The sequence below is a fragment of the Antechinus flavipes genome, chromosome 5, assembly GCF_016432865.1.
Source record: "Antechinus flavipes isolate AdamAnt ecotype Samford, QLD, Australia chromosome 5, AdamAnt_v2, whole genome shotgun sequence".
Lineage (NCBI taxonomy): Eukaryota > Metazoa > Chordata > Mammalia > Dasyuromorphia > Dasyuridae > Antechinus > Antechinus flavipes.
The window spans coordinates 258,478,707-258,503,697 of record NC_067402.1 but is presented as its reverse complement, the minus strand read 5'-3'; the positions used below and the strand labels follow the sequence as shown (position 1 = coordinate 258,503,697).

At 35.9% G+C, this 24,991-nt stretch overlaps 1 long non-coding RNA gene across 2 annotated transcripts in view; it reads left to right on the top strand.

The window, feature by feature from the left end:
- The window catches only part of LOC127564429 (uncharacterized), a 120,038-nt gene that overhangs the window by 32,063 nt on the left and 62,984 nt on the right, over positions 1-24,991 (top strand). For both annotated transcript variants that reach the window (XR_007954262.1, XR_007954261.1), the window contains exon 2: positions 1,760-1,872. This is a non-coding gene — a long non-coding RNA (uncharacterized LOC127564429). The remainder of the gene's footprint in view (positions 1-1,759; positions 1,873-24,991) is intronic.

Sequence of the window (24,991 nt, the reverse complement as noted above, 5' to 3'; positions counted from 1 at the left end):
CAAAATGTTTGTGGCAGCCCTGTTCGTAGTGGCTAGAAGCTGGAAAATGAAAGGATGTCCATCAATTGGAGAATGGTTGAGTAAATTGTGGTATGTGAATGTTATGGAATATTATTGTTCTGTAAGGAATGACCAGCAGGATGAATACAGAGAGGACTGGCGAGACTTACATGAACTGATGCTGAGTGAAATGAGCAGAACCAGGAGATCATTATATACCTCAACAATGATACTGTTTGAGGACGTATTCTGATGGAAGTGGATCTCTTCGATAAAGAGAACTTTAATTGATCAAAGATGGACAGAAGCAGCTACACCCAGAGAAAGAACACTGGGAAATGAATATAAACTGCTTGCATTTTTGTTTTTCTTCCCGGGTTATTTCTACCTTCTGAATTCAATTCTCCCTGTGCAACAAGAAAACTGTTCGGTTAAGCACACATATATTGTATTAATATTTCTACACATTATTGACAAATTCCATTAGCAAGAGAGAAATTCCATTTAAAGTAATTGTAGACAAAATAATTGGGAGGGTTATAGGTAATGTCTGAGAGGTCATTTAATTTGGTAATTGTGATATTCCTAGTAACTTTGGAGGAGCAGTTTCATTGAATAAGTTTTGAAGTCAGGTTAGAAGGGCTTAAGCTGAGATTGAGAAGAGAAGCAGCAGAGGGGATGAGCATAGATGGCTTTTCCCATACTTGAGAAAGGGTTGAAAAAAGGTGACAGCTGTGGAAATAATCTGATCAATGAGGGCTTTTAAAAGATGGGGCAACATAGGGATGTTTGCAAAAAGAGAATATAGATAAGAAAGACTAAAGTTTGGAAGAAAAATAGATCAAGTAGATCATTGTAAAGTGAAAGTTCTTGGCAAGGACAAGGACTTGCCTTTTGACCCAAAATAGAAAAGGACATAGTGGAAGATAGTGGAAGATGTCTGAGTTATGTGAGATAAAAATAGGAGAAAATGAAACTTTTAGTGAATAACCTATTTTGTTTGTGGGTTTTTTTTTTTTTCGGTGAAGGCGAGTTCATCAGCAGAGAGGGTAAGTTTAGGGGATACTATAGAATACTTGGGGGAGAAAAAAGAAAGTTCATTACAACTGGCTATGAGAATGAATGAACAAGGGAGGATTAGATTAATTGCTTTACCATTAGCCCTAAGGATTCTTTATCCTTCAGGACAGTCTTTCAAAATATGCGATCTCATTTGAGATTTAGAAACAATTTCTAAAATCTCTGTGATCCTAGGTCTTAGCATCTTTGTGCTCCATTATTTGCTCCATTATTTTCTGGAGCTAAGATTTTTTCAGTACCTTAAGAATCACTTGGGATATATCAAATACATAATTACATTCAAAGCAGACGTTTTGTGTACAGACATTAGCAACTTCTGATCACATGTGTTGGGGTTCTCAGCTAGTGCAGACCTGCTGACTCCAGCTGGAGTCTGAGCACTTACCCACAGTTATCGTGGCCTCTACGACCTTCAGATGTCTCTGGATACGACAGAGTAGACAGACATCACTTATGCAGTTAGAGAAGTTTTATTACTTGGTTACAGCATCTTGTCTCTCCTTCCTCTCCTCTCCTCTCCCTCTGCTGTCCTGGACTTATACCCCTTTCATCTGCCCTAGCCAATGTGCCCCAGCAACAAGTATGAGTATAGCTTGTATATCCAGGAGCCCAACTCCTGAGACGATGGGGGCTATCTCGATTTGGTGTGTGCTCGATGCCTGTCCTGATGTCTCTACAGGGTATGTACCCCGGACCTGTAGTCAGCCAGGCAGAAAATACACCTGAGGCCTCAACATCCATTCCCAAGAGTGTGCTGACCCAGATCCACAGACCACAGACCACAAGGCTCAGGTTTGCACAAGACTTGTTTTTGTACACAATTGTTCCTTATGCAAATAGGGCATGATGTGCAAGGTATATGATAAAGGGTCACAAGATTAATGCAGACTCGTTATTCTGTTCCCTACCTTGTTCTAGCCTACCATACTCCAATCTCTATTATCAGTATTTCTGGGCCTTATGAATTGTTTTTTATACCTAATGATGGTAAATCTTGAAATTCTAGGAAGGGAACTTGCTCTAATTGTGCAATCCCCAATCTATAGGAGATGCTTTGCAGTCCTAGGCAAGGTTATTGGATTGTGACGTACAGTCTTGACTTGGGACAGTATTTTCTAAGCTCTCACCTGTCTCAGGTAGTCTTGTAACAAGCAGGTTGTAGTTGTTGTTTTTTTAGCTCTTGAGTTTTAATCAGTCACCTGTCATTTCTTTCTTCCTGCTTCCCAGGAAGTCTACTTATGTTTCCTGTGACAAAAATTTTTGATGAATTGTCTTTATAGAGCTTCTGGGACTATGCTATAAGCTGGCAAGCTGTGCTTTTTCTGAAGAATTTGTTATGGAGTAGATATTTTTTCAAAATAAACCTCTGAATTTTAAAGGACAAGTTAATAGGTAAGTCTGGTTCATACACCAAAAACTACAAAGTATGGCATAAAACCTGTGGTTTTTCTTCTTGACTTGTATGCATGTGTTATATTTGCTACATGTTTATACCACTGACATTTTTATTCAACACATCCAAAAAAAGTATTTCTACTGAGCTTAGCAATTATAAGGTATTAGGTCAGATTATGAGAGAGAGAATGAATGATTGATAACGCAGACATTGGAAGATTTGATTTGGAGCTGTGGCCAATAAAATTTGCCACTCTGGGATGGTTTCACAGCATACATTAATTTGTGGATTGGTATAAAAGATGTATATCTTGTCAGGTCTTATCCCAGATAATTGTACTACTAGCTTAATGGCATTTAATAAAATTCTAGCCACAAGCACGGGGTAAGGATAAGGAGTAAGGCTTTGTTCCGGTTGTGCTGGAAGGTTCACCCACTCTATCACATGGTCTCCTTAATGAAGGACTACTGTGGGTGCCTCTTTTGTGGCAAAAACTGATATTTCCAAGGGTTTTTGAGTAACTTTTTCAACAACATTGGATAAAGCCAGTTCACTCTCAAAACCTCTTGAGATTCTTTTGAATGCTGGCACAGGAGTTTAAAGCAGTTTCTCCCCTTAAAATGTCATATAATGGTTGTAGTTGATAGGTAGTTAAGCCTAACACTGGATGCTTCCATTGGATATCTCCTATCAATTTCTGAAAGTCATTTAAGGTGTTCAACTTCACTGTTCTTAAAGAAAGCTTTTGTACTGTAAACACCTTAGGATATACTGCATATCCTAAATATTGAAAAGGAGCATGCCTTTGAATTTTTCTTTTTTTGAGCTACATGCAATTTGTAGTTCCTTAGTGTTTTTATGGTCTTTTGTAGACATGCTTCTAACATTTGATCCTCAGGTGCACACCCCAAGATATCATCCATGTAATGTAACATCATAACTTTTCTTACAGGAGTAACAGCAGCAGCAACACACATTTGACACAGAGTAGGGATATTTTTCATTCCCTGTGGCAAAACTATCCATTCTTACCTTTTATAAGGCTCAGCTAAATTAACTCCGCGTACCAAAAAGGCAAAGCTTTTCATATCCTCCTTATCTAAAGGGATAGAATAGAAACAATCCTTAATGTCTATAACCCAAAGAGGCCATTTTCTAAGCAATTAAATAGGAGATAGAAGTCCAGGCTGAAGAGTTCCCATAGTTTGCATCTGTTAATTTACTTTTCTTAGGTCAACATCCTCCATTTTACAGATTTCTTTTTTACAACAAATACAGGAGAATTCCAAGGACTTAGAGAATGTTGTAAGTGTCCTTGGTTAAGTTGCTCCTGTACTATATCTAATAAGGCCTGAATTTTTTCACTTTGTCAGGGCCATTGTTCTATCCACACTGGTATATCAGTTTTTCATTGATTGGAGGTGAGCATATAGGCAGGCCTTCAACACAGCTCTGCCTAAAAAGCTGAAGTACTCAATTGTATTCCTAACTCTTGTAAGATATCTCTTCTCTGTAGTTTGATGGAGATTTTTTCAAGTATAAAAGGAGGAAAAACTCCTGGTTCACCTTCAAATGTCCATCTCAAAGGGGTATCACTACTTTCAGCTGCTATTGATCCTCCTATGCCAGACATATAACTGTCTTCCTTAATCTCTGGCCAATGACTTGGCCAGTTGGCACCTCTAATGATTGTATGATCTACCAACTGTTTCAATGAGAAGTGCCACATTCTTTAAGCTTATCAGCATGGTACTTAAGATATTTACCTTGATCTAACTGGCTATTCCCACCAGCTGCTTTGTCAGTACTATCCCTCTCCTGCTTTTTCTTCTCACACTTCCCTGTCTGGCTGTCCACATTAAACATTTTCCTTTTTTTTTTAGAACTTGTGGGATTCTTTAAAGCCAGTTGTATTATATTGTATATAAGGAATCTTTCCTGAGGAACTGAATCAGGACCCATAGCTTAGTCATATTCAATTACTTGCTCTCCCACTATTTCCCACATACCTGGCTCTAATTTTTCTTCCTTAGAGAGCCAAGGAGACGGGCACTCTAACATATTTAAAAACCCTGGGATCTGCCTCCGAGTTACCAACAAACCTTATTTCTCTATTAACCTATGTGTGCTATATACTTCCCTTGGAATGGGGGAGGCTCTATTCTTAGTATTTTCCCCATTTGAGCTGAAAAATAAAAGTGACAAGTTTAGCCCTTACCAAAGTTTCCTGTTTGTCTATATTTATACTCACCCTATTTCCAGGTCACAGGGACTTCTCCACTGAGCTTACAATTGCATCAGTCAAACTGCTGAATGTAGGTCCTTATGTCCAGAGCTTAAAAATTTGGTGTGCTTCTTTCAGTGCGCCACATTTAGGGCGCCAGAATGTAATGTCCAGACTAGCTTTCTAGAGGTTCTCTGAACAGATGTTGGTCTTTACGTGGAGAAGTGATGAAGGCAGAAGAGTCATCACAAAGCTAATCAAAGATACAGTCTGGAGCCTGGATTTTTGAGTCTTGAGTCTCTTATGTGTCCATACCTTAGTCTTCTCTGTGTTTGTGTCTGAGACTTCTCTGTGTCTGTATATGAGATTCCTCTGTCTGTGTCTGAGCCTGTTTACTCTCAATCCTCTCAGCCCTTAAATACCTCAGTAGGATCTCATCACTACACCTAATGAGTATGTGCCAACTAGAGTGATTACATCATTACATCACATTAAGTATATGTTTAACTGTAGAACCATTCATTATATCATCAGTCACACTGAGTAGGTGCTTAACTGTAAGCAGTCTGCTGTCTTTGATTCAAGTATAGCTTTACAGGGTTCTGCCCTCTACAACCCTGGGCAAGTCACTTAATCCCAATTGCCTCAGCAAAAAGAAAAAAATAAACAAAAAAAAATTGTAATAATAAGGAGAAATGGTAAATCACAGTAGATGTTGGCCAGTAACTTAGAGATACCTTGTTTAAAGAAAAAGGGGAAGAAACTTTAAAATTAAATGCTTTTAAAAATAATACATATTATCATGAATATATATGCATATAAACATATATGTATCATATATATATTTATCATTTTAAAAGAAAATATTTCAACTTATGAACTCTCTTTTTTTGCAAAATTTGTAAAGTAAAAGGAAAGTTTAAAGGCTAATCTTCAAATAGGTTCTTTATTCTGAAAAAAAATTATGCTCAAATTAAAGTACTTAAAAAAAAAAGATGCCATGATGCTCAAAAGGATTGACAATCCTTTCACCAAAAACACACTGAAAAGATGATCAATGTGGGTATTTTCTGTAGAAAGCATTTCAGTATAGTGGATAAAATGCTGGTTTCAAAAAAAAAAAAAACAAGACACCTGATTTCAAATCTCATCTTTTAATTGATAGAAGCCTAGTGATGCTGGGAAGTCACTAAACTTCAAAGTGTCCTAACTTGACAACTCTAAAGTTTGTAAGTTTCAGAGAAGGGAATAGCCTAGGTTTTACTCATTTAAGAATTCTTTGTAAATAAATCACAGGTTAATCAATGTTAGGTAAAGACTTTATTTCCTAATTCCAGTTATTGTGAAAAATCAAATATATATTTTAAGGAAAAAAAAGGAATTTGAAAAATGCCTTTCCCTGACTATTTCAATAATACGTTCTTTGTATCCTCACATGGAGATAAAATTTCTTTTTTTTTTTAAATTTTTATTTAATAATTACTTTATATTGACAGAATCCATGCCAGGGTAATTTTTTTTACAACATTATCCCTTGCACTCGTTTCTGTTCCGATTTTTTTCCCCTCCCTCCCTCCCTCCACCCCCTCCCCTAGATGGCAAGCAGTCCTTTATATGTTGGATATGTTGCAGTATATCCTAGATACAATATATGTTTGCAGAATCAAACAGTTCTCTTGTTGCACAGGAAGAATTGTATTCAGAAGGTATAAATAACCCAGGAAGAAAAACAAAAATGCAGATAGTTCACATTCGTTTCCCAGTGTTCTTTCTTTGGGTGTAGCTGCTTTTGTCCATCATTTATCAGTTGGAACTCAGTTAGGTCTCTTTGTCAAAGAAATCCACTTCCATCAAAATATGTCCTCATACAATATCGTTGTCGAAGTGTATAATGATCTCCTGGTTCTGCTCATTTCACTTAGCATCAGTTCATGTAAGTCTCGCCAGTCCTCTCTGTATTCATCCTGCTGGTCATTTCTTACAGAACAATAGTATTCCATAACATTCATATACCACAATTTACCCAGCCATTCTCCAATTGATGGGCATCCATTCATTTTCCAGTTCCTAGCCACTACGAACAGGGCTGCTACAAACATTTTGGCACACACAGGTCCCTTTCCCTTCTTTAGCATTTCTTTGGGATATAAGCCCAATAGAAACACTGCTGGATCAAAGGGTATGCACAGTTTGATAACTTTTTGGGCATAATTCCAGATTGCTCTCCATAATGGTTGGATTCGTTCACAACTCCACCAACAATGCATCAGTGTCCCTGTTTTCCCGCATCCCCTCCAACAATCATCATTACTTTTTCCTGTCATCTTAGCCAATCTGACAGGTGTGTAGTGATATCTCAGAGTTGTCTTAATTTGCATTTCTCTGATCAATAGTGATTTGGAACACTCTTTCATGTGAGTGGTAATAGTTTCAATTTCATCATCTGAAAATTGTCTGTTCATATCCTTTGACCATTTATCAATTGGAGAATGGCTTGATTTTTTTATAAATTTGAGTCAGTTCTCTATATATTTTGGAAATGAGGCCTTTATCAGAACCTTTAACTGTGAAGATGTTTTCCCAGTGTGTTGCTTCCCTTCTAATCTTGTTTGCATTAGTTTTGTTTGTACAAAGGCTTTTTAATTTGATGTAATCAAAATTTTCTTTTTTGTGATCAGTAATGGTCTCTAGTTCATCTTTGGTCACAAATTTCTTTCTCTTCCACAAGTCTGAGAGATAAACTATTCTATGTTCCTCTAATTTATTTATAATCTCGTTCTTTATGCCTAGGTCATGGACCCATTTTGATCTTATCTTGGTATATGGTGTTAAGTGTGGGTCCATGCCTAATTTCTGCCATACTAATTTCCAATTATCCCAGCAGTTTTTATCAAATAATTAATTCTTTTCCCAGAAGTTAGGGGCTTTGGGTTTGTCAAACACTAGATTGCTATAGTTGACTATTCTGTCTTGTGAACCTAACCTTTTCCACTGATCCACTAATCTATTTCTTAGCCAATACCAAATGGTTTTGGTGACTGCTGCTTTATAATATAATTTTAGATCAGGTACAGCTAGGCCACCTTCATTTGATTGTTTTTTTTCATTAATTCCTTTGAGATTCTCGACTTTTTATTGTTCCATATGAATTTTGTTGTTATTTTTTCTAGATCATTAAAATATTTTCTTGGAAGTCTGATTGGTATAGCACTAAATAAATAGATTCGTTTAGGGAGTATTGTCATCTTTATTATGTTCGCTCGGCCAATCCAAGAGCACTTAATATTTTTCCAATTATTTAAGTCTGACTTTATTTGTGTGGAGACTTTTTTATAATTTTGCTCCTATAATTCCTGACTTTCCTTTGGTAGATAGATTCCCAAATATTTTATGGTATCAACAGTTATTCTGAATGGAATTTCTCTTTGTATCTCTTGCTGTTGGGTTTTGTTGGTGATGTATAAAAATGCTGAGGATTTATGGGGATTTATTTTGTAGCCAGCTACTTTGCTAAAATTATGAATTATTTCTAATAGCTTTTTAGTAGAATCTCTGGGGTTCTCTAGGTGTACCATCATATCATCTGCAAAGAGTGATAGTTTGGTTTCCTCATTGCCTACTCTAATTCCTTTAATATCTTTCTCGATTCTTATTGCCGAGGCTAGTGTTTCTAATACGATATTAAATAATAATGGTGATAGTGGGCAACCTTGCTTCACTCCAGATCTTACTGGGAAAGGTTCCAGTTTTTCCCCATTGCATATGATGCTTACTGATGGTTTTAAATATATGCTCCTGACTATTTTAAGGAAAAGTCCATTTATTCCTATACTCTCAAGTGTTTTTATTAGGAATGGATGTTGGATTTTATCAAATGCTTTTTCTGCATCTATTGAGATGATCATATGGTTTTTGTTTGTTTGGTTATTGATATAGTCAATTATGCTAATAGTTTTCCTAATATTGAACCAGCCCTGCATTCCTGGTATAAATCCTACTTGGTCATAGTGTATTATCCTGGTGACGATTTTCTGTAATCTTTTTGCTAATATTTAAGATTTTAGCATCAATATTCATTAGGGAGATTGGTCTATAATTTTCTTTCTCTGTTTTCAGCCTACCTGGTTTAGGTATCAGTACCATGTCTGTGGCATAAAAGGAGTTTGGTAGGACTCCTTCAATCCCTATTTTTTCAAATAGTTTATTTAGCATTGGAGTTAATTGTTCTTTAAATGTTTGGTAGAATTCACATGTAAATCCATCTGGTCCTGGGGATTTTTTCTTAGGGAGCTGATTGATAGTTTGTTCTATTGATTTTTCTGAGATGGGACTGTTTAGGATATTTACTTCTTCCTCTGTTAGTTTGGGCAAGCTATATTTTTGGAGGTATTCTTCCATTTCATTTAAGTTGTCGAATTTATTGGCATAAAGTTGGGCAAAGTAACTCCTAATAATTGCTCTAATTTCCTCTTCGTTAGTGGTGAGTTCTCCCTTTTCATTTTTAAGATTAACAATTTGATTTTCCTCTTTCCTTTTTTAAATCAGATTTACTAAGGGTTTGTCTATTTTGTTGGTTTTTTCATAGAACCAACTCTTAGTTTTATTAATTAATTCAATAGTTTTTTTACTTTCTATTTTATTGATCTCTACTTTTATTTTTAGAATTTCAAGTTTAGTGTTTGACTGGGGGTTTTTAATTTGTTCCTTTTCTAGCATTTTTAGTTGCAAACCCAATTCATTGACCTTCTCTTTCTCTATTTTATACAAATAGGCCTCTAGAGATATGAAATTTTCCCTTATTACCGCTTTGGCTGCATCCCATACATTTTGGTATGATGTCTCATTATTATCGTTTTCTTGGGTGAAGTTATTAATTATGTCTATGATTTGTTGTTTCACCCAATCATTCTTTAGTATGAGATTATTTAGTTTCCAATTATTTTTTGGTCTACTTCCCCTGGTTTTTTGTTGAATGTAATTTTCATTGCATCGTGGTCTGAAAAGGATGCATTTACTATTTCTGCCTTACTGCATTTGAGTTTGAGGTTTTTATGTCCTAATATATGGTCAATTTTTGTATAGGTTCCATGAACTGCTGAAAAGAAAGTGTACTCCTTTCTGTCTCCATTACATTTTTTCCAGAGATCTATCATATCTAGCTTTTCTAGTATTCTATTTACCTCTTTGACTTCTTTCTTATTTATTTTGTGGTTTGATTTATCTAATTCTGAGAGTGCAAGGTTAAGATCTCCCACTATTATAGTTTTACTGTCTATTTCTTCTTGCAGCTCTCTTAATTTCTCTTTTAAGAATTTAGATGCTACCCCACTTGGTGCATATATGTTTAATATAGATAGTGCTTCATTATCCATGCTACCCTTTAGCAAGATATAGTGCCCTTCCTTATCTCTTTTAATTAGATCAATTTTTGCTTTAGCTTGATCTGAGATCAGGATGGCTACCCCTGCTTTTTTGACTTCACCTGAAGCATAGTAGATTTTGCTCCACCCTTTTACCTTTAACTTGCATGTATCTCCCCGCTTCAGGTGTGTTTCCTGTAAACAACATATTGTAGGATTCTGGCTTTTAATCCATTCTGCTAACCGCTTCCTCTTTATGGGGGAGTTTACCCCCTTCACATTTATGGTTAGAATGACCAATTCTGTATTACTTGCCATCTTGTTAACCCCGATTTATGCTTTTCTTCCTTCTTTCCCCTTTCCCCCCTTCCCAGTATTAAGCTTGTGAGCACCACTTGCTTCTCACAGCCTTCCCTTTTTAGTATCCCTACCCCCGCCTTAGAGTTCCTCCTCCTATCTTACCCCTTTCCCTCCCAGTTTCCGTATTCCCTTCCTCTTAGCTTATTCCTTCCCTTTTCACTTTTCCCTTCTCACTTTTCAATGAGGTGGGAGAAGTTTCACCATAGATTGAATATGTCTTAAGATTTTTCACTTAAAGTCAATTCTGAAGGCAGTAAGATACCCACTATATTCATCCCCCTCCATTCTTTCTCTCAGATATAATAGGTTTCCTTTGCCTCTTCATGAGATGTACTACCCCCACTTTACCCTTTTTCTGGTACAATGTCCTTTCCACATCAATTTCTAGAACAAGGTATACATGTATTCTTTATACATCTATATAGTTGAAATATAGTTCCCAAGATTAATCTTTACCTTTTTAGATTTCTCTTGAGTTCTATATTTGTAGATCAAACTTTTTGTTAAGTTCTGGCTTTTTCATCAGAAATAGATGAAATTCGCTTACTTGGTTGAATGTCTATCTTCTTCCCTGGAAAAAGATGCTCATTCTCGCTGGGTAGGTTATTTTTGGTTGCATACCAAGTTCCTTAGCCTTTCGGAATATCATATTCCAGGCCCTTCGATCTTTTAATGTGGATGCTGCCAGATCCTGGCTGATCCTTATTTTGGCTCCTTGATACTTGAATTGGGTTTTTCTAGCCGCTTGCAATATTTTTCCTTCGTCTGAGGGTTCTGGCATTTGGCCACTATATTCCTTGGTGTTTTGATTTTAGGATCCCTTTCAGTGGGTGATCGATGAATCCTTTCAATGTTTATTTTTTCCTCTGTTCCTATGACTTCTGAGCAGTTCTCTTTGATAATTTCCTGGAAAATAGTGTCCAGGCTCTTTTTTTCATCATGTTTTTCTGGAAGTCCAATGATTCTCAGATTGTCTCTCCTGGATCTGTTTTCCAGGTCTGTTGTCTTCCCCAGAAGGTATTTCACATCCTTTTCCATTGTTTGATTTTTTTGGATTTGCTTGACTGATTCTTCTTGTCTCCTCTAGTCATTCAATTCCAATTGTTCGACCCTGATTTTCAGTGAAGTATTTTCTTCACTCACTTTTTTAAAATCTTTTTCTAATTGTCCCATTGAATTCTTTTGTTCTGTGGAATTTTTTTCCATTTCGACAATTTTGTTTTCCAGTTCGCCAATCCTATTTTTCAAGGATTTGGTTTCTTTATCCACTCTCTCTTTAACTGACTTCTCCAGGCTCTTTTGCCAAGCCTCCCATTTTTCTTCTAGCTCCCTTGTGAGAGCCTTTTTAATTACTTCTATGAGGTTCATCTGTGCTGAGGAACAGATGATCTCCTCCTTTGGGGATTCACCTCGGGACTGTCTGTTTTTAGTCTCCTCAGGATTTAGAGTCTGCTCTCTATCTGTATAGAAGCTGTCAAGGGTTAAAGTCCTCTTCAGTTTCTTGCTCATTCTGTCTAATAATAAAAGACAAACTAGCAAAGAAAAACAGAAAAAAACTGGAGTCTTTCTTTGGGGGAGGGGCTGGGTGGTGTTACCGAGCTTCCTCTACAGACTGCAAGGGGCAGCAGTGAGGCACTAGCAGGACTGTGTGCGCCTGCGCTCTGAGATCCCAGAGCGTGCTGAGTCACTGTGGGGGGGTGGGGGGGGGCGGCCAGGTCCCGAGAGACTCCAGCTGTTTGGGGTTGTATTCTTCACCCCGGTGTTTTTAGCTTCTCTGCTGGGCTGCTGACTTGCTGCCGGAGCAAAGTATCCAAACCTGTAGCGAAGCTCTCCCCGCAGAGACGGCTGCGACCACTCCCCACCCCCTCTCCAGTCTGCTCCCGTGTTCTCCCTGCCACTGCCCGCCGCCTGCACCCGATCTAAAACCATCCCAGCCCTCCAGTAAAGACAGACCTTTCTTGGCGAATCTCAAGGATGGCTTCTCTTGGTAACTATTTGTGGGGTTTTTTCAGTCAAGCATTAATTCAGAGGCTTGTAATGAAATGGATAGTGAGAGAAAGCATGGAGCTTATGCAGCTGTGAGCCTCCTCTCCGCCATCTTAACCAGAAGTCCCGAGATAAAATTTCAAAAGCGAGTTACAGGCCATGATCCATGAAAAAGAAGATAGGCTGGATACTGAAATCAAAGAGTTGTTGGAGGGGTTTTTATATGAATTATTGGAAAGTTTTTTTATATGTTAACAGATAAATCAATTGCCAGAAATAAACAAAATGAAATCATCTGAATAAGTGGAATTTGAGTGCCAAGCTAAGAAAAAAATAATGATGTCAGGTGAATAAAAGTGATGTACTATTGAACTCAAATATTTACTTTTTAGTTGCTTCAAGGAGGGACTCTGTAAGTAATTCTCAGAAAAGTGAGTGTCGACAAGTTCCAAGGATGTGGGGTATTCAAGGGATTACCCTTGCCAATCCCTGCCTAAGAATAGAAATCAGGGAGTCTCCACAGAGACTCCCCTAAAAGAAAATGAAGCTGCTGAAGCTGACACTAGAAGTGGGCCTGACACTGACTCTAAGGTTGGAATTGTCCTACAAAAAACAGTCCCCAGGAAGCAGTCTGAACTACCTGTACAAAAAGAGAAAAACAGAAAACAGAAGAACGGTAGGGGTTAATATTCTGAATTTACTACATGTAGATTGTTTGCACAATTTGTTACATTCCAATGGTCATTGGAATAGGTAAGCAAAATTAATGGTTAAGTCATGTGATAACAAAATTCACTGCCTGTGGTTACTGCTCTCAGCAGATCAGACTCTAGGAAGTGCCTTTTTTACCAAATGCATTGATTTTTTTTTCCCCTTAATCAGTGTAAGAACTTCTACAAATGCTGAAACAGACTAGATTTAAATATATATGATAATATTTCCTACTTGTCTTTTGAGCAATGAACTCCAATTTCTGAATCCTTTTTTTAAAATGATTTTAATCCTAAAACCGTAAAGGTTTGAATATTCCCATATTAAATCCATATATGAAAAACCTTTTTTTTTTCTATCGTTTTGGATTATTCATAGCTAACTTCCTCAAAGGTAAATTGAATCAATTTAAATTTCCTCATTGATTAAATGATCTGGGTAGGTAAAGATTCCCAGAAATAATTTCAATAACATTATTTTGAATGAAATGCAGTCAAGACACCAAGGAATGATACTGTTAATTGTAGCACTCAAAAATCTATGAATTACATAATTATTTCATAATCAGGATTAAATGATTATGTTGGTTTTGATTCAGTAGATTTGTTTGATCAGTGACATGTACAAATCTTTAAAAGTTCTGTTAAGCTTTTATTTAAATTATAAAAATCCAACAAATCCTGGCAAACATTTAATTAGTCATACATCTTTATTTTGTATTGATGATCAAAATTAATGTAGTTTATCTTTGTCCCAAATAACCAATCCTGTCTGCAGTATCCCCCCAAAGTAGTCAAAAACTTTGTGACCTTGAAAAATTACTACCCAAATAAAGCAGCCCACTGTATATTTGAACAACTCGCAATAGTTGGGGGTGTTTTCTTAGGTTGAGCTGTAATTTACCTTTCTATATTGGGCAGCAAGGGCTAATGATTCTGACTTAAAGAGTCAAGTTGAAGAAATCCAGACCTTCTTCTGCATTCTAATCCCCTAAATTTTTGATGACTATTATCCTGGCATCCTCTAAACTAGACACTCCCACTTGCTTCCTGTGATACAAATCAAGGTTCCCTTCTAAGGTCTCTTTTAGTTCTCTGGCCTGAACTTTTCCAGTGTCTAAGCATCATAATGCCTAGCATGTCTTCTTTTACTTTTGCTGCCAAGATCACATTAGCCTTTTGATAGCCTCATCATATTAAACTTATGGCCCATTAGCAAATATTTCTACATCTTTCTCTGAGAATTTCTATGAAAAATTGTTTTGCCCCCATTGTATACATATGCAGCTTACTTTTAAAAATCCAATTCCAGTATTTTAAATTTATCCCTTTTGAAATGTTCCTTGTTAGCACTATCTCATTGTTCCAATCTATAAAGATGCATTGGAATCTCAGTTCTGTAACTTATTTCATCTGCAGCCTTTACTGATCCCATGCCATTTACAACTCTAATAAGCATTCCATCTATCGCTTCATCAGTGTAAAATGTTAAACAGAGCAAGTACTGAGGAGAAAGCTACCTGTTGCCCTCCAGGGCGAATTAGTGTTCTTTAGATCTGCCCAGAGAAAAAAAGTCCAAATATTTCTTTAATACGATTTTTGTCCTAATCCTCAAAGACCTTGTGAGAAACTTTTTCAAATACTTGTTGAAATCCAGGCACACTGGGTTTTTGCCATTCCTTGAAGCTAGTGTTCTATTCTCTAGTGATGAAAAAACAGTTTTTTTGAAAAAGGAAACGTGATGTGTCTAGTATAATTTGTCATAATGAACACATCAATTTTTATTTATCCTCCCTTAGACCCTTTTATGGGAAATATGCAGGAACTATTACTCAGGCTAGAATTTCTCAGGAATCAATAACATTCACCTTCTCTAATCCCATGGCAACTCCCTGGTAAACCGTAATTACTGAAAGATTCTTCAGTTCAGTGTGTCAATTTGCTGCAGCATCTTGTGGAGCTAACCTGACCTCAGTGGGGATGATCTCAGGATGCCTCTTGCTCTAGTCTCCCAGGAATGTCTTCCTTAATGGAATTAGAAGAGTCCTAAAGCCCATGTTTCAGATGCTTTCTGTAAGATAGAATCTGATCTCGAGCCTTTTTCATCATGTTCACTTAGTTAACACAACCTGCACAATCAAGGGCCAAGAGAGGCTTAAAAAACAAACCAGGTCACATAGCCTCACCTTCCCACAGCATCTTTCTACAACTAGATTCCAGTTCACAACCAGCACCTTCAATCCCATCTCTTTGCACAGATCTAACTAGAATGGGCCTTGTATTCTGAGCAGTGTGAGAACTTTTGTTGGATTAAGACTGTAGGCCTGAAGGTGAAGAAGCTTTACAGGCAGACAATGCAATTTAATGCACCGCAAAAGAAGGGGACCATTAAAGTTTATGTTCTAGGGAATGATATGAACAGCATTTTAGTTAAGGAAGCTTAGTCTGGAAGTAAAATGTCACATATTTTAAAAGAGAAAGAAAAATACATGTCTCCCAATGTTTTCTTAGAAATTTTCAGTAAAGAATTATTTAAAGATCACCTCATGGATTTTTTTTTGTTTTGTTTTGTTTTTTTCCCCTGCAATGACTTTGCCATGCACAGGAAAAGTGTAAAAAAGCCTGAAAATGAGAAGTGCATTTCCAAGGATTCTAGTATGACTTGTGAAAAGGTGAATTCTTCATCTGGTATCCTACTCCATAGTCCTGATGACAGCACCTTAAGTAAGACAGATCATTATGCATTCAGGTAAACTAGTACTGGACAAGCTCATAGAAAAAATATTAGCAATGTGTGCTTTTTCTCATTGTAGAAGACTGTTGTCCTGATTTTCTTTGTTCTGCTAGTTGAATGTTCTCTCTAAGTATTCTGTTGGTGTGAGACATTCACTGCAGGAATGCCAGGAAAGCTAATTATTACTGGTTAAGCTAGAGGGCCCAGACTTCCCTTTTATAAGCTCATGCCCCATTATTTGCCACTGGTTGATGGTTGAAATTCTCCTTTTCTCAGGTATAGGGAACCTGCCCCAGGGATAATACACTGCTCCTTGTGGTGACAGGACACAGCAGGATTGACATTGGTCTATGAAAAGTAGTTTTCACCCAACAAGCCCAAACATTAGTAATAATTCCAGTCTTGTAGTGAGAAGATTTAAGGCTCAAGTCTCCAGTCTCCTAATGCTCTAGCACGGATTGAGAACTGGAAGGCACTGCAGGGATCATGTAGTCCAGGCTCCTAAAGTGGTTTACTCTGTCATACCAGCGAAGAAGAGGAAGAGCTGGGGTTTGAACTCCAGATTGAGTTCACTTTCCACTGTACCACAAGGCCCATTTTAGCAGTAGAATCTAGGACATATCACACACACATTTCTTTGTAAAATGGGGATGATAATACCTGGCTTATCAGCAGGATTGTTGGAAGGAAAGTTCTTGTGCTATAGAAACATGAACTGTCATTATTCATCCAATGAATCTATGATGTTTCTTGTGCATGCAGCCGAGTATTCCGCTTTTATTGCTTTTATTACAATAGTCTTCACTGAAAAGAGATCATCTTTCTGGACTTAACAATAGCTATAGAGACAATGATGGGGGATATGGCTGGGGAATAGTATAAAATCTATTTAACTTACCATTGTTGTTAATGCAATAGTTGATTAAAATCCCTGGAAAGAGAGAGAAGCCATTTTCTTCATCTACACTTTAACCATAATTTACTTATTTCACACTTAGTTTTCTCCCTCTAATTTATAGGACATATCTTGTTATTTTTTTAAATACCTAGAAAGAGCCAGTCATTGTTTCACAGAATTTCTCTCTTTGAAGTTTGTAATTTTAAATAATCACATTTAAGTTTCATACTCGAGTATTAAAGAGAATTTGTGGATAGTTTTATCAGCAGGAGTACTTTCTCTAGAGGGGAATATCATGGTTTCCTGAATCATTTCCACATGTTTTCTTCCACAAGGGGTCCATTTAATATGCTGGTGTAACTTGTTTAAAAGGCATTAGTTACTTAAAATGTGAAGATCCTTATGCTAGGCTGTGGAAAAATAAAAAAGATCAATGAGATTACTATCTGACCTCTATATTTCAATATAATAAAAAAGAAGCCTAGGTACATATAATTTGAATGACCAAAAATATGATTTTGATTACCATGCTTAATATTTTATAAAAGTTATAATAAAGTGCAAGGTACTAGACATAATGTTTCTAGATGGCACAGTTTACACTGACAGTCATAGTTTTCTGTTCATATTCTTGTCCTTTTAGAACAACAAGCAGTTTGGGACATAAACAATTGACAAAATAATTCACTGGCATTCTATTACAATTTAAGATTTTCTAACCTTTATTTTGAGAGTATTCTCAATTTTTTAATTAAAAAAAATTCAGACGTTAATTCAGAATTTTTTTATTTATTTTAAAAACTTTTCAAGGGAGAGACTAACAGAAGGAAGAATAGAGATATAGAAATGTGATGGAATAACATAATGACAACAGTATGCTAAAGACAATTTTGAAATATTTAGGAACTCATCACTCTTAGCACCATAATGAGCCACCATGATTTCAGATGACAAATGATGAAACGTGTTACTTGCCTAGATAGCTAAAGGATTCAGAGTACAGAAGAAGACAGATTTCTTTTTTGGGGGATACAAAAATTATTTTTTTATTTTACTCTACATATTTGCACTGGATTATGTATTATTCCTAATTGTAAAGAGTTTAAATAGAAGGGTGAAAAAGTAGATTTGGGGGAATTAAAATATAAACATTTTTAAAATAAAATTGCAAAGCACATCACAAATACTTTTCCAGAGGCAAAAATAAGCATTTATTTAAAAAATATGGCTATAAGTTTAATACTGTTAGATTCTGTGGCTTATGTTATTGACTAGAAACATAAAAAAAACTCATATGATTTTGAAATATGTATTGAAAATCAAATAATTACAATGATACACTTTTATTTATATTTATAGTAAAATAAATTATTTGTCTTTTAGGCATGCCAAGAAAACATTAAATGAAAATAATAAGGTACTGTAAAAACTGCTAAAAATATATCTTAATTTAGAAAATAATACTATTTTCAATGAACAAATAGGATCCCTTTTCTGCATTACGAAGCACAGGAGTATTTAATCAGAAAAATATTTGGAAGGAATCTTCAAGTGAATATGTCCATTGTGGATGTCAGAAAACTAATTATGTTGTTGACTTTTCTCTCATTTCCCCCATAAATAAAATGAAGATCATTTACTCTCTGTAAGAGAGAGCTGTAAGTGTCCATAAGAGAGGCCAGGCAAGCACTGTTAGGATATAACACAGGTCTCTGGCTTGGAGATCCCTGGATGTGATGAGCTATGAGTCATAGGGACTCCCTTCCTGGTTGGGATCTCCAGCATCTGCGGGAACCCTGAACACTCTGAAATCGCATCAGGAACAGGAAATGTCTCCATTTCTGACTGGCTGTGCCTGTGACCTCATGGACCTGATATAAGGTCAGTGGGGCAGGACCCCGACCCTTTTCATCTGGAGCTCTGCCAAGGAGAAGGAGCTAAGAGAGTGCAGGAGGTCTTAAGAGTAGCATGTGAAGCACCTGAAAGTTCTGAAGCTTGCCTGCATAAACTCCCAGGTGCTCCATTGTGCTTAAACTGCATCCATGTGAGATAGCAGCCAGAGGATTTCTGAAGGCCTCAGGAAGAGGCATGCTTGATATTAATGTTTACCAAAGATTTCTCTGATGCCCTGGGAATTAGGAGAGACTGGCAATAGCAAATGCATTTATAGCATGTTGCAGATATCATGATTAATTTGTGTTACTTCTCATAAGGTTGCTAAATCAGCTTCCAGGTGGCTTAGTGAATAATGAAGAGGACCTGAATTTGAATCTGTTCTTGGGCTCTTGGCTAACTAGATGATTCTGGACAAATCACCGAATCTCTCTTATAGCCTGTTTACTCATTTGTAAAATAATTATGTGTAGTGCTTTTCTCAAGAAATTTTTGTGAGGATAACTGCTGTGAAAAGCTTAATGTGCTATAGAAATGTTAGCCATTGTTATTTTCATTTTATAATAATTTTACGTAAACTTATTACTTTACCTTTATGTATTCTATAGGACAAAGGAGAGATGTCTGCAGATACACTTGATGACATCAATCAATCACTTGAAAGAGATATAAAGCATTGCAATTTACCTCCCTCAAATTATATCGAGGGTAAGAATCGTTTCCAATTTTCTAATGGAAGACCAGTGTTAAACAGAAACCAAATGTGCACTTATATCCAAGAAGATAACACAAGTTCTATTCCATTGACCCATAGTACGATAGAGGTGACTTGTGTTCTCTTGGAGGCTCTGGCATTGGCATCTAATGTGTAATGTCTGGCAGAGTTTGCCAAGCTAAAAAGGATGATTTTGCTTCCAGGTGATGATTTTTCAGCTATAGAAGTTCTCAAAGATGAGTTACTATTTGTTTCAGTGCCAAATACACAAATTTGAGGAAAACAAAGGCCTTGTCCTCAGAATGTGCAATGTACTAGGGGAATAGAGCCTACATAGATAACTCTAGTAGGAAAAAAAATACAAATAATATAACAACAAGCAAATAAAGAGTACAGTCATAATGCTATGTGAGGTATAACGTGGAAAAGAATATCAGCTATCAAGAATAAAAACAACTTTCTGAAGGTTTTAAGGATGGGTATGAATTCATTAGGTCATGGGAGTCCAGGAGAACTGGAATGAAAATTTCAAACATGGAAATTGTGAGCAAAGAGACAGGAGAATGACAGTGAAAATACAGTTTCATAAGAACAGTATATAGCAAAAAGAAGTAAATATGAAAAGATAGGCTATTAACAATGTAGGGTGATTAGCTTTGTGTATATAAAGAGATCACTTAATCTTGGAGCTTCATTTTCTTAATCTGTAAAAGACTTACTTCACAGGATAATTTCGGGGAAATTATTTTGTAAGCCTGTATGTGCTAGATTATTTAATGTGTGTTATATATATTGAATGCCAGCATAAAGTGTAGGAATGAATTTTACTTTGTTGATAATAGAAAAGTATTGAAGAAATTGAGATCATTAGGTGATTAAAGGGATCTCATTCATGGAAACAATGGGTAAAATAGTAGAATCTTTCTCTAAGGGACCAAAAGTAGTAACAATCTTACAAATTTTCTGCCTCGTTTTTAAAATTCTTCCATAAGCATGGGATATAGGATATTGCACTAGACATGATATCTTGACTACTTAAGTACAAATCCTTTATTATCTCCTTATTAACTGTGAATCTCAACAAGTCCTCTAACTTGTCTGTGACAGTTTCTTCTTTTGCTTTAAATCTTGCATCTTAGGTTTCCCTTACTGTCAATGTCAACTTCAGTACCCATTACAAGCAGTACCCAGAACAGCCCTGTTTTCCCCTGCATCCTTGCTGTTTCAATTCTATTGAACAGTGAATCAAATGAAGAATTGAACGTTGCCAAAGAAAACCCAATAACCAAGTCTATTAAATCTGGAACTTGATATAACACACTTTTCTAATTCTGGATTACATCTAAATTTAGCTATCATCCCTTCTTCAGAATAAAGTGACTGGGTTGTGGCAGTTATTTTCCTTAATGCTCAGATGATATTTTTTAAACTTTCTTCTGGTGTTTCAGTTATATGTTGGTTAAAGTTATCAGAAGTCTGGCTAATGAATCATGGAGGGAAGGATGTTGCTGTATATGAATGATTTATAGTGTAACTCTCTAAAGGACAAGCAGTGTTTACATGTAACTGTTTGAAATAAAACACATTTATGATACTTTTAAAGAAATTTAGCATGTTTGTAATTTATAAGCATAATATATGCTATATATAATATATACTATATTTTATATATAATGTATTTTATTCATCTTATTGTTCCCCTTCACAGTATATATCAGTAAGTTTAATTTTCACATATATTTTCTTATATTAAGAGGAATTTTGAGGTTTCAAATAGTTTTTTTTAAATAAAATAATGTGTAACTTAGAGATTCTGTTCAGCTGTCTACAATAACCCAAAGTAGGTTATTTTAAATTCAATTTAAATCTGTTGACAAAATGATATTTTGATATAATCTTAGGATTTGTATGTGGAAACTGTTTTATCAGTGCCAAAGAATATGCATTGTAAATATCCTGCTACTGCCCCATTGATTTTGAAATCCTAATATGTTTCTTTACTTGTGTTTTTCTCTATGCAGATTCATATTACATTTGGGAAAAAAAGAAGGTATTTTCTATATATAAACCATTAATAAAATTTAAAAATTCACAATGGGCAGTACTCAAAAGAAACATTAACCATTTAGAAAAGATGAGTATTGGAATACAAGAAGAATTGTCACAAATAGGAAAAACTAAATCACAGTTAGATAATGAAAAAGCACAATGTGAGAGAGAACTCTATAGAAGCAGGTATGGATCTCATATTTTTAAATGAAGGTTTGAAAGCATTTCTCTTACATTGAAACTTTGTGACAGAAAATTTGAGGTTAAGAAATGAAAAAAGAAAAATCTTTACAATAATGTAATGAGCCCTACAATGAATCCTTTTTACTTAATGCGGTATGATGCATCTTCCTGTTTGGAATACTTTCCAGTGGGTGCCCACTCTTGTTTCCTCATGTTATTTTTGAAGCACAGATCGTCCTTAATCAATATATATTTATCAAGTACCTTGTGTGCGCCAAGTACTGTTGTGGGCACTGAGGCTGAAAGACAAAAATCATCTTTTTATCGGGAATTTACATTCCATGCAAGAATACTGAAAGCAAATACAAATGTGAACACAATAAAGTCACAGAAATTTGGAGCAGGAAGCAGGGCATAGTTTTCAAAGGAAAGTAGTAGCAGCAACTTCATGTAGAAGAAGGTAGGGAAGCAGAATTTCAATAGAAACAAGACATTCTCATGGAAGGAGGAGGTTAGAAAAGCAGCAGTGCACTCCAGGCTGAAAAGGTACCCTGCACAAGGGTGTGGCTTTGGGAAATGGAGTCCTGTGTCCTGGTGGGTAGAAGCAAAAGAAGAACACTTTAGACTGTAGACTGCAAGAAGGGGAAATAATCTAATAAGGTTAGAAAGGTGGATTCTGTTCTTGATATGCCATAAATATCTGCTTGTTCAAATTCCTCAGTAAATGTCCTAGTGCCCTGCTATATGCAGAATACTTTGTGAAACTTGAGGGCAGATAAGAATATGACATGGCCTGAGCTGTCACGGAGCTTACACCCTTGGAAATGGTACTGTTTCTCTTGGTGACCTCATCAGCTCCCTATGAGTCTTCTTCACACCCTTGTGGAGGAATGATTTCCACAGTGATATGTACTCAGCCTTAGTCTCTCTCTTGAGCTCCTTCCATATGTCATTAAGTTTTTTTGGACATCTCAAATGGGATGTGCCATATGCATCTTGACCTTGACCTAACTTGTCTTTTCTTCCTGAGCTCTCTTCTCTTCTGAATGTCCCCATTATCAGTGACAGTGCCTTCCTTCGAGTCATCCAGGACTGCAACCTTAATAATATTCTTAACTCCTCGTTTTGATAATGACAAATTTTCTGCCGTTTGAGCATCTCTCGTAACAGTCCATTTCTGTCTAATAACAATCAATATAATGCAGGCATTCTTTGCCTCTTGCTTATATTATTGCACTTGCCTTCCTCTTTCTTTCTCTGAATGAAGACCTTCCACACACTAATCCATTCTTCAAAGCTGCCAAAGTGATTTTCCTCAAGCATCAATCTTACCATGTCATTTCTAATCCTCTTCTAGAAGTATTGGCTCCCTCTCACCTCCAAGATCAAATAAAACTTCCTTTTCTTGCCTCTTAAAGGCCCTCATAATTTAGCCCTTTCCTGCTTTCCCAGTTTTCTCACACTTTACTCCTTTTCCTAACTCTGAGATCCAACTATACTGGCCTACCTGCTATTCTTTTTCTTTGTTTTAAGAGCATTTTCCCCCTATGGCCCACAAAGACTTGTTTGAATATTTATTTTTTAAACATTTTGAGTTCCATATTTTCTCTCTTCCTCCTCCTTGCCCCCCCCTTTAAAACAATAACCAATCTGATATGTATTTTTTAGATGTTGTCATGTAAAACATATTTCCATATTAGTCATGGTGTGAAAGAAGAAACTATTTAAATGGGGGAAAAAAACATGAAACATCTAAAGTGAAAATCGTATACTTTGACCTGCATTCAGGCTTCATCATTTCTTACTCTTGAAGTGGATAGCATTTTTCATTATGAATCCTTTGAGAGTATCTTAGATCATTGTATTGCTGGAAAGACCTAAGTTATTAATAGATGATCATCACCCAATATTGATGTACAGTGTGCTAATTCTGATCATTTAACCTTTTACTATTTCATATAAGTCTTTCAATTTTCAGTCCCATTACAAATGAAGTGCCTTCTTTTCTGATGTTACCTCTCAGATATTCAATATGTAACTTGCTTTCATGAATGTTATTGATATGTTTTAATCATTTAGAACATAAGCACCTTGAAAGGAGAGATTTGTCTTTTTGACTTTGTTTATATCTCCAATGCTTCACATAGTACTTGGTACATAGGAAGCACTTAGTGAATGCTTGTTTACTAATAATGACTGACTTATAGGGAGTTCTATAATTATACAATAATCGTTTATAAACAACATGCATAATCTCCCTTGGCTTTCCTATGGGAGCATTTGAGAATGATTTCTCCCTCACAAGATAACCTATCCTTTATCTTTTCAGTAGGATAATCATTCCATGTACTTTTAATCCAACATTGTTGAATGTTATACTCCTTATTTGTTAATTATAATTAGTTTATTTTCTCATTCATCATTGAAATTTATGAAAACATTGTCTCAATACCTCAATCATGGAGGATTGTGAAATACTGAAAATAATAAGTCAACAATAGGAAGAATTTAGCATGTCTCTAATCAAAGTAGGTCTTCTTAGTTTTCATTTCAAATTCTGGTTACCACTCCAGAGAATTGTCTTCTTCAATATGAATAGTATAGGCAAGATTCTTCACTCCTCAGTGGTTCAGACATCTCCATTTAGCATGCAGTCTGCATCTTCAAACCTTAAAATAGCAGTAAAAGCAGACAGTAAGCAGAAGCTTTGACTAGTTTTGGACTTGAAATACTGGTGGATGTCTTAAAAAGTAACAAAAGAATTTTGGTGGATTTGGCTCTTTTCAACAATATGAAGTTTTTCAGATCAATTCCAGTAGACGTAATAGAGAGAGCCATCTGATGCAAAAAGAGCTGTGTAGGGACTGAATGTAGGTCTCACCATAGTATTACCTTTTTTTTGTTTTGCTTGTTGATGTTTGCTTGTCTTTCCTTCTCATTTTTTCCATTTTTGATCTGATTTATTTTTTTTGTGCAGCATGATACATATGGAAATATGTATGGAATAATTAAACATGTTTAACATACATTGGATTACTTGCTTTCTAGGGGAAGGGGTGGGGGCACAAAAGGAAGAAAAAATTTCAGCAACAAGGTTTTGCCTTATCTGTGCATGTATTTTGAAAATAAAACATATTTAAAAATGCAATACAATAGAAAAATATTAAATAAAAAAGATTCCTGAAAATTAAAATGAAAGTTTCTCTCACAAAGTTCACAGCAGAATATTCTCTTGATTATTTTATCCATTTTAGTAATCTTTCAAGACTATATAGCACAATTACTTGAAAATTTTTTTCCCATGATTTCTAGGCACTGTGATTGGCATGAGACTGTCTAAGTAAATTATTTTAGGTAGAATTATCATTTTTATTATATTAGCTTGGCCTATTCATGAGCACTT